The following is a 14,862-nucleotide window of genomic DNA, read 5'->3' on the forward strand; positions in this document are numbered from 1 at the left end:
GTACAAAGATGCTTGGGAAATCAAATTCCCTACGCTAGTCAAGTTCACGCATTTCACTTCGACATCATGCAGTCGGACCGATAGGCAGTATGTGTCGGAGAATCTAATTCATAACGTGTTGGATGTGGAAGTAATCCCGACGTACTGCTCGGATCACTGTGGGTTTTCTATGACTATCAATTTAGCAAGACAACCTACTAAATTTTACCGCAGTCAGTGGATGCTCAACATTGCCCATCTCAAAGATGACGAACTGGAAGACTGTATCAAAGCCACATGGACGGCATGTTTGAAATCAGTGCATAAATACGGATCTAAAATCGAATGGTGGGTCAAGTTTGCCAAACCTAAACTTCGGCAATCCTTAAAATCATACAGTTTTCAAAAAACTAGAGATACCAAAAAGACAATCGAATTTTATTATACGGTATTGCGAGAACTACATGACAAACATAATGTAGCTGCTACTCACCTAGAGCAAATTCGAAAAATGAAAGCGAAGCTTCTAAGCATCACACGCCGGCAGTTGGAGGGATTAAAACTTAAATCAAAGACGAAGTCTCTACTACAAGAAGAAACTACTTCAATGTTTCACCTGATCAAACACCAACTTCATAGGCGACGCAGTTTTATTGAACACCTCAAACTCGACGACGGGACTGTAATTACCGACCAACATGACATGGTGCGCGCCATACATCAGCATTTCGCTCACCTCTACTCTAAAGACCAGACTGCCGAGACTGCACGTCCTGAAACTTTACACTTATTAACGGAACGGATCACTACTGATGAAAATAACTGTCTGCTTGCTGCCTTTGCTGAGGACGAAATATTACATCTGGTAAAGACGTCACCTTCCAACAAATCGGCGGGTCCAGATGGATTACCAAAAGAATTTTATCACAAGTTTTGGCATATTATTGGGTCAACATTCACGGATATAATAAACGAAACCTTACAAGGAGGAGAATTACCAACTGAACTTAAGGAAGGTAAACTAGTCTTGATTCCGAAAAGTAAAGGACAAAAGAACATTGATAAGTTTCGCCCCTTAATGTTGATGAACTATGATTACGAGACCATTGCACGAGCACTTAAGGAGAAACTCACACCACTTCTCAGAACAGTAATAAAAGGCCATCAAGCCTGCTTCCCGGGCCGGACGATCATGTCGGTCATCTCCGAATACAGAGACATCATTTCTATCGTGGCAGTCACTGACATCAGGTGTGCAATATACTTCGTCGATTTCTGCAAGGCATTTGACCATGTCAGCCACCGATACGTGGACCTCATATTAAAACATCTGGCTTTTGACGATCGAGCAGTTAGAGTAATCCATCAGATGATGACCGGAATAACTGCCAAGGCTTACGTCAACGGACAGCCGACGAAAACTATTCATATAGAGAGGGGAGTTCCACAAGGGAGCCCGTTACCAATGCTTTTGTATGTTCTTGCACTTGAACCTTTGCTACGGCAACTCAGCGACAAATTAAGTGGTGTCACAATCTCCGGAGTCACGTTTACAGCAAAAGCATATGCCGATGACGTGGGCGTCGTCCTTCGAAACGGAGGAGAAATTACAATTCTGGAAGAGACGATACGTCAATATAGTCGCGCCTCTGGTGCAAAAGTGAACACCCATAAGAGTACAATCTTAAACCTAAGAGGGTTTGACAGGGTACGCAGCCAATGGGCGTCACTAGTTGATTCCCACAAAACACTAGGCATTACTATGACCAATTGTCCAATGAAGATGGCTGCAGTAAATTGGCGGGACACGGCGAACAAAATACAGGGTGCGTTAAGAGAACTTCGTTGGAGATCCGCGAATTTATTGCAAAATGTTCAAATAATTAACACCTACGTGTTTTCTAAAGCCTGTTTTGTAGCACAAATATTCCCAGCACCGACGTTACAGGTGAAAAAGGTAATGCGTCTTGCAAATAGCTACTTGTGGAAAGGCAACATATTTAAAGTTCGACTGGACAGTGTGACCAAAGCAAGACTGATGGGCGGGTTAGGGCTAACTAATTTGGTTACAAAGGCAACTGCACTGTACATCAAAAGAACCCTGTTTAAGCTTAATAAGGACAGAAATAACATCACCTCCCGACTATCCACAATTGTCCAGCCAGGTTCCCTGCAACCCCCGGTCAATGTGGGCAAACTAAACAACACACTAACGCATATCAAGAAATTTTATATTGAGGTCGGCTACTTAGAGGCACGCATAATGTACAAGTCAAGTATAACTACAAAGGAGATTCTAAATACATGGCACAAATCGGATACACAAAATACCATAGAAATCAAATATCCGAACGTCATATGGCGTACTGTATGGAAAAACCTTAGCCTCAAAATCCATTCAACAAACGTGGCTTCCACTTGGTACAAGGTAGTCAGCGACACTGTACCAACCAATGCAAAACTTCATCAGATAGGACTGTGTGCTACAAATCACTGCACTAAGTGTGGATTCGTGTACACACTTCACCACAGATTCACGTGCGGAGGACAATTTCACAATTGGACATGGATAAGACAGAAGATTGCACTCCTCACCAGAAGTGATGGCCGCCATTATACACCACAAATGCTATTACAGCCTGAAGTGACATTTTTTCCAGAAAGCAAAAATAACGCTGTCATGTGGCTCATGGTCACTACACACATTATGTAATTGGAAGGAATGGATCTGACAATTCACTTGATTTCATCGTCTATATGGAATCCGCTTATTGGGAATCAAAAAAATACAGTGACCATAAAAAACACTACGGCAACATGTTGAATATATTCTTCGAGAGGACAGGAATAGGATAAAAACGAACAACACGATAGAAACTATAAGGAAGTAACATGCAAACAGTGGACTGAGTGAACTATTTTATTAATCTCTGAGAAATGACTACGGCTTCTACACGGTATTATGTACGAAAAAAAAACACACAACAGAAAAAGGTACAAACAAATTACAACATTCAAGAACCAAACAGGGCAAATAATAAAAAAAAAACTAAAAAAACATAAAATAAAATAAGGGAAAAACCACTACGTTCTAAGTAAAAACTTTGTTCCATGATGACGAACAATTAGCGACAGGCCTTCTATTAAGAATTATTCTCAGATGTGATTAAGGCGAATGGCGCAGATAAAGCCTTTGCCAAAGCGGTACAGCATAAGGTGGGACGAGGCTGTCTGAATTAGATTTTTATAGATGTATTTCTCACATATGTCAGAGCCTGTCGCGGTCGTCGTCGTCGTCGTCGCCGCCGCCGCTTCTGCAGAAGTAGCAAATGGCCATCGTAGCAAATGCGGTGAGGGACGCCCTGCCTTCGATTCCGAATGCACAAAGTGTGTGGTCTTGTTTCCCAGTTTATATTTGGTCGGTCACGTAAGAGGTTGAATGTAACGAATGGGTGGGAAAGAGCAAGGAACAGCGGCTGTGTAGAAAGAAAACACAAATCATCAGGGGTGTGAGCGTTTCGAGATGAGTCGTATACAAGTTGCACTTGGTCGTCAGTGACCGTGTGGCTCGTGTTTTTCCAGTTCTGAAAAAGAAACATACCGTTTTAATGTAGCAATTGAGCAGTACGAAACCGTCTGAATGTTGCTGTTGACCATTTTCTGCTTGGAGAGGCTCTTGAGCTTGAAACACACACAACAAGATCGGTGTTAACTAGCGAAATGGTCGGCAGAGTGCCGTCACCGCGAGTTTTGACTGGCACTTGCACATCTAAAACAACGTCGGAAAGTAACTCGTTCGGCTTTTGAGACACAACAAGTATGTGTGTTAATTTTGACGCCACTAGCTCTGCATGTTGTCATGCAATTCCTTTACCTCTCAGAAATGATTATGAAATAAAAGTGAAGTACGTGACGAGTGTGACGTTAGGAAAACATTAGGCTGCACGGAGAGATTCTGTATGGGACCACCTAACCCAAACGAGTACTGTGTGACGTGCTAATCGGCAAGTATTCACCGAGGCAGCCGGCTAGCTCAGTCGGTAGAGCATGAGACTCTTATTCTCAGGGTCGTGGGTTCGAGCCCCACGCTGGGACAAACGGAATTTTGTTCCGCTGCAGATGTAAATTACCGTTTTTCTGATTAACGTGATGTAATGGAAATAGCAACTTTAAACTTAGCCTACGTCTCTGTCAGTCGCCAGGAAACTGTATTTGAAGGTGAAGATGATTTTGTAGACATGTGTGAAAGACATTTTCTGAAATGCAAGTGTTGTTGTTATGAGAGCACATCGGTTACGTGTCAGATTTGTAGCCCAGCAGTAATGGGTCGCCATAGCTGCAAATATTAGTCGGTAATATGAAGTGTTGTCAGCTGAAGTCTGATGATCCAGACGACCGTAAGGACGAAGTACGCAAGAGTACCGCTAGGCCGCTCCTCTTTAGCTCAGTGACAGTTCCGCTTCAGACGCCGTGCAGTTTGGACGTGCCTAGTCTTCCGCTCCGCCGTAGCGTTACGTATAGTGGGATATCGTTTGTTTACGCGTAGTTTTGTACCTTTTGTGAGTTTTTCTCCGTCGTTTTTTCGTTCCTTGTGTTACTTTCTGTGTGTATTTCAGTGTTTTTGTGTGTAGCGGTTTAGACCGCGTAGTTTTTGAAAATGTCGTCTCAGGTTATTCCTCGTCAGGCTACAGTTAGTTTTGCTTTTGACGAGGCCACCCGCCATATGCAACCTAGTTCCATTGAGATTCATGATTGGTTAGTAGATACCTTTGGCATTCATTCTGATCAGGTGCACACTGCTTATTTTGGTACAGAACTCTATGTTTTCTTTGTTAAATTTATGGACCCCCTTCAGGTTGATAAAATTATTTCCAAATTTGGTAGTGTAGATGCTCCCTGTTCCCCTGAAGTAGCTGTTCCGGTAGCGGCTGCTGACGCCCCTCCGGCTTCCGACGCGGCTTCTCTCGAGTCGGCTCGTCGGTCGGGCCTGTTGGCGCCGCCTTCCGAACCGACTTCGTTGTCACAACAAGTTGAGTCGCAACAACTTCCTCCTTCGCTGCCCCACACCTCTGCCAGCGGAGCTGCTCCGCTTCCTTACAACTTAGCAGCTTCGGAGCTTCCTGCTCCGGATACAGAACTTGACCCTCCTATGTCACCGGCGGCTGCCGCTTCCTTGCCCGTCAGCCGACGCAAGTTGCGCGTTCAGCCGAACGTCAATGCTGTTCGTAAAAGACCGAAACGTAAGGGATCCGCGGAAGGGGGTAGCAGTCCCCCTCCCTCGGATGCCTCCGTCTCCCCTGCTATGGACTGCGATGTTGATGCGTCGGTGTAGGTGGTTTCTTCTCTCGCTTTTCTCTCCATGGTTCAAGCATATACCTTTCTTACCTAAAATGTTAACCGTATTGAGTCCGACGTTCGCATTGCCTCTTTGCGGCAGTTTCTTTACGACTCCTGTGCGGACTTAGTATTTTTGCAGGAAGTATTGTTTTCTGATCTCTCTCTACCTGGATTTCAAACTGTTTTTAATGTCGCACCGGAAAATTCAACAGGAACTGCTCTTTTCTTTCGAGAAGGTATTCCTGTTACTGACATTGAATTCTTTGACTCTGGCCGTGGGATTGGTTGTCGTCTTTTTGATATCTGCCTAGTTGTTTTGTATGCCCCCTCTGGTTCGGGTCGCACTGTGGCTCGATAGCGCTTTTATAAGGAAGAGCTTATTTATCTTTGCGCAAGAGTCCTCGGAGTCTCCTGCTTGGAGGCGATTTTAAGTGTGTTTTACGCCCTGAAGACCAGTCCCCCAATTTTAATTATTGCCGAGATTTACATGACTTGGTTCGTACGATGCACCTGCGTGATGTTTGGGAACACAAATATCCAACCCTGGTGAAATTTACGTATTTTACCGCGTCCTCATGCAGTAGACTCGACAGATTCTACTTCTCTGATTTTTTATGTGATAACATTCTTTCTGTCGATGTTATTCCTACTAGTTTTTCTGACCATTGTGCTTTTACTGCAACTGTAAATCTTAGTCACCAACCTGCAAAACTTTATCGTTCCCAGTGGATGTTAAATGTTTCCCACCTTGCCGACAGTGCCATTGATGAAGTTGTAAGTGCCGTGTCGGAGCGATGTCTTCGCTCTGTCCCGCGTTACCCCTCCTTGCTCGTTTGGTGGACTGCGTTTGCCAAGCCCAAGATTCGTCAGTCTTTGATTTTTTACTGTGCCGCAAGGGCGCGTGCTTTTAAGAACACGTATGAATTTTACTACTCTGTCCTGCGTGAACTGTATGACGCGGCGGGTCCTTCTCCTCTGCGGATCCATGATGTTCGTCGTATTAAAGCAAAGCTCTTGACCCTCAAACGACGACAGTTGGATGGTCTGCGAGTAAAGTCGAAACCTCACTCTCTTGTTGAAGGTGAACTGACTTCCTTGTACCACCTGCTGCGGCATCAGTCTCGACGTCGTCGCTCCTTCATCTCTTCTCTTATGGTGGATGATGGACAACAGCTTATTGCACAGGAGGAAATGACTCGTGCTCTTCATCAGTATTACGCTAGTCTCTATTCTGCCGATGATTCTGGTGCGTCACTTTCTGATGATGTCCTTGAGGATCTTCCTGCGACGATCACGCCTGACGCGAACGGCGACTTTCTCCGGGAGTTCCAGGTAGATGATGTTTTTGATTTTATTGCTCGCTCTCCGTCCGGTAAATCGCCGGGTCCAGACGGCCTGCCTAAAGAATTTTATCTCCGTTTTTGGCCTCTTTTGGGTGGCACTCTCACGCAGATTTTAAATGAGATTGTCAGGGGGATGGATGTGCCAGCCGATTTTAAAGTAGGGAAAATTGTTTTAATTCCGAAGTCCACTGGTCGTTTATCTGCTGCCAATCTTCGTCCGCTCACATTGCTGAACTTTGATTACAAGACAGCTGCTAGAGCGTTCAATAGTCGATTGTCTTCTCTGCTTCGGGGTGTGATTGGTGCACATCAATGTTGATTCCCTGGTAGATCTATTCTGACCCCAGTAGCCGAATATCGGGATGTTGTCTCGGTTGCGGCGGTTACAAATGTTCATTGTGCCTTTGCTTTCCTCGATTTTTATAAGGCTTTTGATCACGTCAGTCATGTGTTTTTAGATCGTGTTTTAGATACAATAGGTTTTAACGCTTCATCATGTGGTGTTCTTGGCAATTTGTAGAAGGGAATAACTGCTCGGGTGTCAGTCAATGGGCAGCTGACGCCGCCCATTGCTATCCGTGAGGGGTACCTCAGGGTAGTCCGCTCTCTATGTCTCTATTCTTCCGACTCTTGCTTTCAAGCTTCAGGGTATGACCCTCTCTGGTGGGAAGCTCACTGTTAAGGCGTATGCGGACGATGTCGTTGTTCTCCTCCGTCAACGTGATGATATCACATTGTTGAAAGGGGCAGTTGATGCATACTGTTGTGTCTCTGGAGCGCGTCTCAATCAGGGTAAATGTAAGTTCCTTGATATTCGAGGTTTTCGCGATGCTGGTGTCCCTTGGGCCACTTTTGTCGATCGCCATACGTCATTGGGGATTACCATTGATCGGTGTCCTATAAAAATGGCGGCTCTTAATTTGAAATCTGTCACTGAGAAGATACAGGGGGCTCTGATGGTCCATGAGCAGCGCTCTGCTACCATTTTGCAAAAAGTCAGAATTTTAGACACGTACGTGTTATGTAAAGCCTATTATGTTGCTCAGCTGTTCCCACTTCCCATTATGGTGGCGTAAAGGTTGCGCCAATTATCTAGCAGGTTTATATGGAAGGGTCATCTATTGAAGTTGCGTTACGAGGTTATGACGAAACCGCGTATCTCCGGAGGCTTGGGCCTCACTGACATTACTCGCAAGGCATCTGCCTTGTACGTCCGCCGTACGTCTCTAATTGTTACGCAAGAAGTGACTGCAATTACATCCAGACTTTTTACTGTTCTGCTTCCGAAGAGCCTTGCTCCACCTGTCGACGTCGGTCGCCTCAATTTTAAGTTGAAACACGTCCGGGAATTTTATATTGCGGTTAGTTACCTCGGTGACGTCTTCTTGCGACGACCGGTGCCAATGACCAAGAGCTTGATTGCCCGTTGGGAGGGGCTGGCTGGTCCCAATCCAATCGAACTGGCGTCTCCATCAGTGTCCTGGAGGAACTTCTGGAACAATGTTAGTCTGCCGATCCACTCTATGGCTGTGGCGTCCACGTAGTATAGGGTAGTTAATGGTTTGGTCCCCACCAACGTACGACTGCACCGTATTGGTCTTTCCGACACGGACAACTGCACTCGGTGTGGTCTCCTGGACACACTTGAGCATCGATTCACCTGCAGTGGGCACCTTGCTAATTGGCTTTGGCTCAGGAAACAACTGGCTTTTGTCACTAGGACTGCTGAAACCGCTTATACCATTGACATCATCGTACGGCCCGATTCTTCCTTTTATCCGCGAACGAAGCTCAATACCGTTATGTGGTTGCTTGGACACTTCGTACATTTTGTCAATAGTTGTCATGAAGAGGATGAACACCTAACATTTCGGCAGTACATCCTTACTGCTTACTGGAACCGATTGCGCTTGCCAGGACTCCGTAATGATTTTGCAGATATGCTTAGCCTGACATTTGAAAGGGAGGGTGTTGGCTAAGGTCGCCTGTGTGAGCCGATTTCTTTTATACTGTAGCTGGTTTTGCCGCCTTTATGTAAAATTCTCCTCTACACCTGGACTGAAGTTTACGTTGACCTTTAGGGCGAACAAGAAAAACAAGTGTTGTTGTTTGGAGAGCACATCGGTTACGTGTCAGATGTGTAGCCAAGCAGTAATGGGTCGCCATAGCTGCAAATATTAGCCGGTAATATGAAGTGTTGTCAGCTGAAGTCTGATGATGCAGACGACCATAAGGACGAAGTAAGCAAGGGTATCGCTAGGCCGCGCCTCTTTAGCTCAGTGGTAGAGCACTGGTCTAGTAAACCAGGGGTCGTGGGTTCCATCCTCACAGGAGGAAGACGAATTTTGGAAATCAGTTGCGCGTCGTAGCCGTATAGCAAACAGTATCTGTGATGACGAACAATTAGCGACAGGCGTTTTATTAAGAATTACTCTCACATGTGATTAAGGCGAAAGGCGCAGATAAAGCATTTGCGAAAGCGGTGCAGCATAAGGTAAGACGAGGGAGTCTGAATTACATTTTATAGATGTATTTCTCACATATGTCAGAGCCTCTCGCGGTCGTCGTCGTCGTCGTCGTCGCCGCCGCCGCTTCTGCAGAAGTGGCAAATGGCCATCGTAGCAAATGCGGCTAGGGACGCCCTGCCTTCGATTCCGAATGCACAAAGTGTGTGGTCTTGTTTCCCAGTCTATATTTGGTCGGTCTCGTAAGAGGTTGAATGTAACGAATGGGTGGGAAAGAGCAAGGGGCAGCGGCTGTGTAGAACGAAAACACAAATCATCAGGGGTGTGAGCGTTTCGAGATGAGTCGTATACAAGTTATACTTGGTCGTCAGTGACCGTGTGGCCTAATGGATACGGCGTCGGACTTCGGATCTGAAGATTACAGGTTCGAATGCTGTCACGCTCGTGTTTTTCCAGTTCTGAAAAAGAAACATACCGTTTTAGTGTAGCAACTGAGCAGTACGTAACCGTCTGAATGTTGCTTTGACCATTTTCTGCTTGGAGATGCTCTTGAGCTTGAAACACACACAACAAGACCGGTGTTAACTAGTGAAATGGTCGGCAGAGTGCCGTCACCGCGAGTTTTCACTGGCACTTGCACATCTAAAACAACGTCGGAAAGTAAGTCGTTCGGCTTTTGAGTCACATCAAGTATGTGTGTTAATTTTGACGCCACTAGCTCTGCAGGCTGTCATGCAATTCCTTTACCTCTCAGAAATGATTATGAAGTAAAAGTGAAGTACTTGACGAGTGTGACGTTAGGAAAACATTAGGCAGGATGGAGAGATTCTGTATGGGACCACCCAAACGAGTACTATGTGACGTGCTACCCAGCAGGTATACACCGAGGCAGCCGGCTAGCTCAGTCGGTACAGCATGAGACTCTTAATACCAGGGTCGTTGGGTCGAGCCCCACGCTGGGCGGAGCGGAATTTTGTTCCGCTGCAGATGTAAATTACCGTTTTTCTGATTAACGTGATGTAATGGAAATAGCAACTTTAAACTTTGCCTACGTCTCTGTCAGTCGCCAGGACATCTTTCGATTGTCAGTAGCACCGTTTTCGTTAAATTAGCGAGATCCGACATGTGCGAGAAAATTGTTGCATCTTGTGGTGGTATCCTAACGTTTAAACATAGCGATGGAAATGTGGGAGAAGTTGTTGTTTCGCATGCCGGCCTAGGAATACGGACTGTTCGAATTTTTGAACTTCCATTTGAAATAACCAGTGAACAGATGAACGCAGTGCTTTGTCCTTACGGTAAAATCATAAGCAATATTGGGGAACGCTGGTCTAGTGCACATAAATTCCCAGTTCTTAACGGGGTGCGGCAATTAAGAATCGAGCTGCAGAAGCACATCCCGTCTTATGTTCACGTTTGCGGGTATCGTGCGATAGTAATGTACGATGACCAGCCTCGAACATGTGCAGCATGCAACTCGACAGGTCACGTGCGAGCCGAATTCATGCAGAGGCGAGTGGCGCAGCTGCCTATCGGCGGGGCTGCAACGCCCCCCTCAATGACAACACTGCCTGTAACGTATGTGGCCGTGGCGCGTGGGCTTTCGGCTACACCCACGGTCCCAGAAGTTAGTGAAACCACTGAACTGCCTGCGACTGTGAGACGAATAGAGACTGCTGAAACGCCTGATCAGAGTCAACCTAAACCAGTAGAAATATCGACGTCTATCGTAGTCACAGAAGAACGGGCATCAGCGTTGCAAACGGCTGCGTCTCCACCGGCAACATGATCGACCTCTATCCTGTTGAAGCGTCAATAACCACCTCGACACGCCCACAGCCAACTAGTTGGGCAGACGATACAGAATCCAATGTCGAAGTAGACAGTATGGATACTTCAGAAACGGTGACAGCCATAACTTCGGTCCCCAAGGACGACGATGTTAATGAGAAAGGTAACGCCTCGACAGAAACTACTGTGCAAAAAGAACTCGCGACTGATCCATTTTCAAACGGAGAATATTTTTAACTCTGCCTTTACAGTGACTGTCCATAGATGTTTTTAAATTGCTTCCACAATGCATTTTCGACGTGGTTTGCTTTTCCAGCGCTATTTATGATTGATATTGGACGGATTTTAGACATTGCTTCTGTTTAGTCACCGACAATTCCGCCACAGGCCTATCGACTTGTTACTCTAAATATTAATAAGATACGTAGCGCTTGTAAATTACAACACTTAAAGGACTTTTTATATGCAGCTGATGTAGACATTTTATTTGTCCCAGAAGTAACAGAGGTCGGACTTGATTGCATACCAGGTTATAATGTGCTTACTAATCCTGGAGCCGGTTGTGAACTAGGTACAGCTTTTATTGCCAAGGAAGGTATTATTATCATTGACGTCACAGAATTGCCGAACAGTAGGGGCATTGCGGGCACTTTTTATAACAACAGACTAATTAATGTATATGCCCCATCCGGTTCCAGTAATAGACGTCAAAGAGCAGATTTTTTTAAAGGAGAAATAGTTCCTCTCTTTGGTGTTCGCCACAACAATGTTATCTTCGGAGGTGACTTTAACTGTGTCATCAGTGCAAAGGACCAGACTCCCAATCTTAACAGATCACTTGAACTGGAACGAATTGTACGAGACTTACGCTTAATTGACTCTTGGGAGCTCAAGAATGGGGCTGCACCTGGGTTTACCCATATTACGACCCATTCGGCAAGCTGTCTCGATCGAATTTATGTCACACCTAATTTGAGGAATAACATTCTGCGGTCAGAAGTATGGCCAGTGGCGTTCTCAGATCATACATCTGTACATCTGTACTATCACTCTAGACCGACAACGAACGTATCGATACAGGGGCCTGTGGAAATTAAATATTTCACATCTTCAAGACTCGGCGTGTCAAGAAGCCTTGCTCCAAACCTGGCGAGAATGTGAACAAAGATTTGCCTCTTACAATACAGCCATTGATTGGTGGCTCAGGTGCGCCAAACCTAAAATTAGGTGGTGTTTCATGAACTACGCACGGGAAAAGAGCTTTTGGCTTCACAGGACGATCCATTTCTATTTTCATTGTCTGCGGGAACTGTATGCGCTCGGCACTTCGGCCGTCGAGCAATGTAAACGAATTAAGAAAATCCAGGCCAAAATCCTAACCCTAAGGAGGACGCAGCTAGAAGGCTACAAAGTCAGGTCGCGGGTCCAGACTACTGCACACCAAGAACTCACCTCAGTCTACCATATGATCCAAGAAAGTAGGAAAGGATCCCGTAAAATTCTGACGGAGTTAACTGCTGAGAATGGCGCAACGCTGACTACGCACAAAGAGATTAAGGCGGCGGTGCTAAACTACTTCACCACCTTGATGTCAAAAATAGAAGTTAACGTGCAAGTGCGGGACGATCTTTTGAATAATTTGCACAACAGAGTCAGTCTCGCGAACGCGGAACAGCTATTAGCCGTGGCAACCGAAGAAGACGTGGAATATGTCATCTGGGAAAGTGCTAAGAATAAATCCCCCGGACCTGACGGAATTCCCGCCGAATTCTATCAAAAATTCTGGAACACCATAAAGGCGAAGATCACTTGCACGTGTAACGAACTTCTAGACCACAACGACGTGATCCCCACCAGCTTCTGTGAAGGCGCAATCGTTCTAATTAAAAAAAAACTCAGGCGGTGCCAACGTAAAAAATCTAAGACCGATAACGCTGATCAACAGCGACTACAAAATCTTTGCGGGACTATTGGCCCAAAGGCTTAAATCCACGATGACCAGCATCATTGGCCCTTACCAGACCAGCGTGGGCAAGGATCGGAAAATTCAACAGACTTGATGCGACTACCGTGATTTAATCTTTATTGCGGATGTCTGTAAACTGAAATGTGCCATCATGTCCTTAGATTTCGACAAAGCCTTTGACAGGGTAAACCACCAATATCTCTTTCGTACCATGTCTGCGATGGGTTTTCCACCTGGGTTCGTTGCCATTATACAACAGATAGTAGCGCCTAATTCATCCAGAATCATCATCAATGGCCAGCCTACCCGAGCAATAGAGATAGTCAGTTCCGTCAGGCAGGGCTGCCCAATGTCCATGGCGCTTTTTGCGATTGCCATTGAGCCTTTGTTAGCTACCCTGACGAAAAGTTTACAGGGCATCGTCATACATGGATCCCGAGTTGTGTGCAAGGCGTATGCAGACGATGTCGGTTTCCTTATCATAAATAGAACTGAAGTGGAAACCGCACTACAGACAGTCAGGCAATATGAGCAAGCGTCCGGTGCACAACTAAACTGGACAAAGTCTGGAATATTCAATATTGGCAGCGGCCTAGGATGGCGCCCTCACAGGCAACTACGTCAGCTGAAGATCTTCAAGTGTCTTGGAATTGATTTTCAGCGTAATATCCGGCACACAATTGCAACCAACTATAGAAAGCTTCTACAGACTATTCGTGCCGGCATACGGGAACACAGTGTACGAAAACTAAATGAAATTCAGAAAGTCACGGTCGCAAATGTATATCTCACCTCAAAACTCAATTATATCGCTCAAATTTTGCCAATGTCTGGACTCACTGCAAAACGAATTATGTCAGCATTAGGACAGTTTGTCAGCCATCGTCACATTTTTAAAGTTCAGTTTGACACCTTAACGCTGGCCACAAAAAATGGTGGCTTAAAGCTTGTCGATGTTGGAAAGAAGGCGCAAAGCTTTATACATATCAAAAACTTTCCACCAATGGAAACACTCAGCTGATAGTCTCGCTGCTCACCTGCTTACTGAGATAGCTCCGGCAAACCTCAGTCCACCCATCACGGTGCAACATATTCCAAACGGACTTTATCATTTAAAACGGTTTTTATTGGAGTACAGTTATGCACAGACAAGGATCCCCGTACAAGCAATGACGGCAGTGAAACGCGTGTACCAGGAACTCATGAAAGATAAGAAGCCAAATAACGTCGAAGACAAATACAATTTTTAAGACTGGAAGGTAATCTGGGAGAACATCCATTGTCCACACTAGCTGTCAGCAATGCAAGCCACTTGGTATTTCGCAGTTAACAGAAAATTGGCCACTAACTCCAAACTACATAACATACACCTCGCAGAATCACCTTTATGCATCACGTGTAATTTAATAGATACTGATGAACACAGATTTGTGTGCGAGAAAGTAAAAGATATATGGGCATATATCACGAACAAGTTGGCGCCCATCAGCAGAACATCTCCCAGATATATAACGCCTGCTGCCTTTCTAACGCCGGATGATACTCCGTACCCACGGACGAGAAGGAACGCACTAAACTGGTTAAAAGCCGCTACAGTACACTACTTATTTACAAAAGAAGAAAAGAGTAAAGAAGACGTCTGGGTCTATCTAACAACTCAGCACCATCTGCTAATGAAAACACAAAACTACAAGGATCACTTCGCCAACTACCTGCTCAAAACTGTGACGTAAAATAAAGAGACTAACAGGATAACTGATTGAATTCCATGTTACAGAACGTTCAGCAGATATTCACTGCAGAAAGGCGGACCATCTATAAGGCGAATAATATATCATGTTGACCGACTCCCAAGTTACAACCATACTGAAGGACTCGATTGGCAAGATTTTCAAGCTTCATCTCGTAAGCAGAAAAAAAATAATAATAATAATAAAAATGGATAAGGTGGAGGTCTTCGGATCCAAAGATTACAGGTTCG

General features: G+C 45.2%; 2 non-coding genes across 2 annotated transcripts; both read left to right on the forward strand.

The window, feature by feature from the left end:
• Window positions 1-4,002: 4,002 nt before the first annotated feature.
• Window positions 4,003-4,075, forward strand: Trnak-cuu (transfer RNA lysine (anticodon CUU)). Its single transcript has one exon. It is a non-coding gene; the product is annotated as a tRNA-Lys (tRNA).
• Window positions 4,076-8,924: 4,849 nt separating this feature from the next.
• Trnat-agu (transfer RNA threonine (anticodon AGU)) lies at window positions 8,925-8,996 on the forward strand. The gene has a single exon. It is a non-coding gene; the product is annotated as a tRNA-Thr (tRNA).
• Window positions 8,997-14,862: the final 5,866 nt, after the last annotated feature.

The sequence above is a fragment of the Schistocerca gregaria genome, chromosome 10 (genome assembly GCF_023897955.1).
Source record: "Schistocerca gregaria isolate iqSchGreg1 chromosome 10, iqSchGreg1.2, whole genome shotgun sequence".
Lineage (NCBI taxonomy): Eukaryota > Metazoa > Arthropoda > Insecta > Orthoptera > Acrididae > Schistocerca > Schistocerca gregaria.